This window comes from Falco punctatus (genome assembly GCF_963210335.1).
Source record: "Falco punctatus genome assembly, chromosome: 5".
Lineage (NCBI taxonomy): Eukaryota > Metazoa > Chordata > Aves > Falconiformes > Falconidae > Falco > Falco punctatus.
Genome location: NC_137584.1, coordinates 22,048,541 through 22,054,543, shown reverse-complemented (window position 1 = coordinate 22,054,543; position 6,003 = coordinate 22,048,541).

Here is a 6,003-nt window from a genome sequence, read left to right as displayed (position 1 = left end):
TCTAATTCACCCATTTTCTGAATGTTGTGCCATCAAACCCAAATGGCAGTGAAGGTACTCTGGGTATGGGTGCTGCTCAGCTGCCGAGGCTGTTGTTTCTGTAGAGACATAGACTAGAAAAGCATGTGATTTTAAACAGTTTCCATTGTGAAATTGTTATAAAATTATGTATTTAAAGAATTGAAGTAATGTTGATTTTCTGCTTGTTCCAAATACCTGTCTCTGATTAATTTAAATAGCTTTATTTGTAATTTTACCCATAAGTTACAAAATTATTTTTAAAAAAAATATATTTGTGACTATTGGACTAACATTTTGCTTTGATTTTCTGTGCTCTGGTACTTTTTACTATTATCTAAAGGATTACTTTTATCTTTTGTTTTCTATCAATTTATTGCTCTTTCATTTTTCTCCTGTGAAGTAGTTCTTTGCCACTTATGAACTGAAACTTTACAAACACTTATGAAATTGTTTTATAGCGAAGCTTTACAAAAAATGAAATAAAAATAAAACAATGCATTGCTCCAAAGCCTGTACTTAAGACCCCAAATTTTGGAAGTACACTTGGTCTCCTGTCTCTAATATATTCTACTCATAAAGAAAACCACTGAACAGCAACAGCATTGATTTTCAGTCACCATCCCCACTGCGCTACTATTACCATAGACAATAAATGGGTTTATCAGATTTTTTTTTTTTTTTTTAACTCCAGTGCAGACATTACTAGATTTTCTGAAACACAGTGAACCTCTTTATGCCTGTAGGGTGGGGAGGGCATAGGGACATTCTGTTGCTACGTCTCACTCTGCAGTTCCTTCTCACTTTTCCTCCTGCATGTTTGAATTTTAGAACCATGTATCAGCCATTAGGAAGATTGTTAGCCTGTTAAGCTTACTCTCTCATGTGCTCCAGTTCTTCTATCACTGTCAATTTAAACATACATATTTTTCTGCATAATGATGTCTTGTGATTTCTTTATGCCAGCAATTAAAATGTCTTAAGTTTAGGAGAAAAAAAATCTCACTTAGAGTGAGACCCTAATACTTGAAGAAACAAGCAGTGCGCTAATAGATTAGTTTGCTGTCTGCCTGGGAAAAGAAGGAGCTGAGCTTGGGCCATTTAACTTATGGGAGAAGAACTTAGGCCTGGCTAGTGAGAAGTGAGGGCACTGATATGAAATTCCTGCTTACAGAAATAGCTGTCAGTTATCTAAACAGTTACGGATCATGTAGTTTCTATGATCAGTAGTTTCTATGGTTTTGGGGCTCTAATCTACTTTAGCATTCTAAAAAATGGATCCGTACTTAACAGGAAAGTCTGAAATGCTCTGCATTAATTATTGTCTTATAAATCACAGGTTAGGTTGAAAGGAAGTCATCCTACTCCACTTCTCAGAGCAAGGAACAACTTTTAAGTTAAAAGTTCCTTCTTGACTCCCCATATTCCTCCAGAATTATCACAATATTGGGTATTCACAGTTTCCAAGCAATTCTTGTATTAATCCATTAAAAAAATAAAAAGAAATTAAACAAAGAAAATATTTTTTATCTATTTCTTGAAGCCAGTGTAACACAATCCCTCCTGCACTTACCTTTTCAATTTCACTTACACATCAGGCAATTATTTTCTTCCTTATAGCCCTCAGAGTATTATGAGTTTGATAGCAGTTTTCATCAAAGAATTGGATTTCCCACATAGACTTTTAGATCTTCAGTATTTTATCTATATGAATATAATATTGTATTATAATGAACTTAGTTATACTGTCCTAGTTGGATTGAGGGTCTCTCCTGTACTGAGATCCACACAGCAGCAAGAGAGAAATAACATGTCAAATATCAGTTCTTGTCTCTTTGAACCCATTCCCTGGTTAGTCAGACTCTTAGCTGGCAGCTGGCAGTGATGGGATGATTATACAGCAAGGAACTGCTACGTGGTTCCCTTGCCAGGCTGCGCTTGCCTCATTCAGAGCATACAGTGACAAAGACGCTTTACCAAGCAAGAACTCCTTTGGAGTATGCGAGCAGCAGATTCAATAAACACATTTCATTCTTTTACCTAAAATCATTAATTCTAATAATCACCACTTTAGTACATGGAGATATAGGCAAGAATCCTCACATCTTTCTGCAGTGTCAGAAGACAAGACTATGTATGTGATGTGAGTTAAGACAGGTGCTATCTGCATCTAAGAAATAAGTATGAAATGTATTTCAATAGTTTGTTTTGCTAGACATGGAAGCAGTCCAACGTAAAATATACATTGTCATGATTAAGTGCCAAAAGCAATCCTAACCTCGGAATGAGGTTACATTTTCAAAATCAGCAGAGCTGTTTATGTCAGCAAATTATGGTACTTCTTGGTACTAATGGAAAATGCATAATTTTGCATGGACTACTCCTAACTTTTAGCGGGACTGAACTTAACTTTTACCACTGAAGAATCCCTTGCAAAGTAAAATAACAGTAACAGTAGCAATAACAATAGAAAGTAAAAAGGTGCAGTTGTAAGATGCTGCTTCAAGTTTCAAAGTTCTTTGCCTTACAACCAAGAGCACAGATCAGTACAAATCAATTCTCTTCCAGACTTCACAAAGAGTTTTGATCAATTTTATTTCTATTATATTTTGTTTGTCTGATTCTGTTAAACATTGCGTTCCTGCCTAAATATTGCAATAATTGGTTTCTAACAGCTGTTTTTAGGGTCTACTGTATTGGTATAATACAGACATTTTTATATTCAGTAGTTGGAAAAGTGTTACTTGTATGAATTGTATTTCCACTTAAGGTTGACCAAAGGATAAAGAAAGATCTTTCTCATTTATGGTTAGGCCAACAGTTTAAACTCACAGACTAAGGTACTAGAGAGAAAACCTCTCTGAATACTTTACTGTATAGATTTTTAATTTTTTTTGAGTTGTGAATGTGTTGTGTTTTGTACACTCCTTTTTACAAGAAGTTACATCAACACCTGACCTTGGATATTTCTTGTGATAAAGGCAGTTTCTACAAGATGGTGGTCTTATTTCCTGGTAGTAGGCAGGATGCATTCAGCAATCTGGGAGTACCTAGAATACCAATTATCTTGAACTTCTAAAAAGTTCGCCTGACACCAATCTGTTATCCAGTGAACATAATTTCATCACTTTTATAAAACTAGAAGTTAATTTTGCAACTTTTTCCCCTACTACACTTTTTCTAGTTTTAATCTTTCATTTATTCATTTAATTTCCTAAGTGACATACTATATTATGTCAAGCTAGTCACATCACAGTTTGCTACATCACATTACAATAGTTAATGAATTTTGGCAGGTGTAACACTTTGGGCCCATCAGTCACTGAATTATGTTCTTTATAAACAACTTTATCATTCTGTGCATGGTGTGTTTCTTCTGACAACGAATGCAAAATGGCGTGTGACCAAAAAGTAAGTACACTGAAAAGAGGACAAACAGTAAGTGAATGAAAAACTGTGGAATAATTCAATAGGTTTGTCACTGAAGCAGAATGCATTTCCACAATAAAACTGATAAAATTTCAGTAGTTCCTGTGATTCCTGTTTGCTATTGTACCTCCAATACTCATTTGAGTGACCAAAGTATATTATGAATGAAATTAGATTTAACATATTGGTAATGAATATTTCAAGTGAAATTTTAAAATGAGAGCATGGGTTCATACGTAGAGGATCAAAGATAGGCCCATTGTCTTCTTTCACTTAATATTGAACGAGTTACAGGAAAATAGACAATCTACCTTCACACATCTCCTGAGAACATACACTTGTTAGTAAATGATACCCATCAAGATTAGAGATTTTAACACCTGACTCCCAAAGCAGATAATGAAATAATTCCTCAGAATTATAACGCTAATATTCAAAAAGTTTTGTTATATTTCAGAAACTCTAAGGAACATGAAGAAAATTAAAATTGTATTAGCACTTTAAAGATGGAAGGTAGTGATCAGAACCAGATTATTAGGATGACTGATACTAGTCAGTTGATCCCAGCCAGCAACTAAGCACTCACTACCTGCTTGCTCACTATTCCCAAGCAGGATGGTGGAGAGAATTGGAAGGGAAAAAGCAAGAAAAAGCTTGTGGGTTATGATATAGTTTAATAAATGAAGGGTAAAAAAAGAAAAAAGAAAAGAAAGTAATACAAAGGCAATCCTTCACCACCTTTCTCCAGCAAACTGATGCCCAGCCAGTCCCCAAGTACAGGCTACTTTGGAAAAACTACCCACCCACCCAGTTTTATAGCCGGTCATGACATCATATGGTATGGAATATCTTTGTCATTTTGGATCAGCTGCCCTGGGTGTATCCTCTCCCAGCCTTTTGCCTGCTCCCAGCCTATTCACTTGCAGGGACAGAGTGAGAAATAGAGATGATCTTGATGCTGTACAAGCATCATTCAGCAACAGTCATGACATTGATGTGTTATCAGTGCCGATCTAAAAACAACATTGTGGGCTGCTATGAAGAAAATTAGCTCTATCCAAACAGACCCAGTACATTTATACAGGATTTAATCAATACAAAATAATAAAACACAAGCTGGTCTATATACTCCTATCAAACACAGTAATCAACATTTGAAAAAGTGTCTCACAAAGCAACAAACTCCTTTCTCATAAAAGCATTAGGTACCATCACAATGAAGTACGGGTAACTAAAGAAGGACACTGACAAAGAACTATATATATCAAGCAGACAGGACATTTTTTATAGCTAGTAAATGTAAAGTCACACAATAGGCAACAAGAATAGTAATAAGTGATCTATCCAGAGCCGGTTAATTGGCCAAAACTGAACAATCAATTTGAACTATCATATGAGACTTAAATCATCCTTCTGTATTTAAACAGGTGAAAATTAAGTAAGGAATTATTTCGTACTGTCATTGATGTGGATTGCTACAGTCCAGGAAAGGGATGGATGCACTTGAATAGGTTGAAAGAAGAAATACGGGATGCTTAAAAATTGGAAAATATGTTGCAAATCAAAGGAGTGAAGAGTTCATCCTTTTTTACCTTATTATAGAGAAGGTACAGGGAAGTTCTGATTGTGGATTAGAGCTACCTGTATAATTACAGATGACTTTGTGGATATAAGAACAGATTGAATATTAGAACCTGCACCAAATGACAGAATTCAATTTTTATGCTATTAACATCTTGAAATTTTAATTGGATCTCAATTCTGAAATGAACTTTTACATAGAATTGGCAAATTGACATTTCATCCAATTCAGACCTGTTTTGGGACTAAAATACTGACTAAAGAATCCTGCTGTGGGATGAGCAAGACAGCAAGCAATTATTCGTACTCAGTATGGCGTACTAGCACAGGCAGAATAATGCGGAGGCTGTGCCACAATCATTGTTGGGTACAGTCCTGAACCATATACTACAACACATCTTCTATATTTTGCATGTGTTTAGGGAGTAAATGTTTGGTTAGTCCTGTGTTCTGCCATAGAATATGACTTCCAGACCACAGTGTTTTTTCCAGATATGGTAATAAACGTTTCCTATTTTTGAGAATTTTCCTTTCACAATAAATGATGCAGTCTAGTGTGATTGGCTCAGATTGACACCATATATATCTGTCTGCAATCCGTCAAATGAAAAGATACAAACAAAGTAATGCATTTTTGTAAACCACTGCTTGGTGGGCATCTAGCAGCCAGCCAGGTCTAACTCACCACAGCCATCAAGTGTCTGCACTTGCACCAAGTTTGGGCCACAGCTTTCACAGGGCTGAAATTTAAAATTCAATGTAGCCAAAAGCTTCTTCAAGTAAAAAAAGTACAAGGTCAAACACCTTTCAGAGATCAAGTTGGGTTGTATATATATATTTTTTTAATGTACCCCTCAGGGTGAGCTGAACAACGATTAAATTATTCTGCTAATTTACATCAAGATACTGTCTATAGGCAGACACTTAAATAAGAAACTCGATTTTTTGTCTAGCTATATTTTTAAATTATTTTAA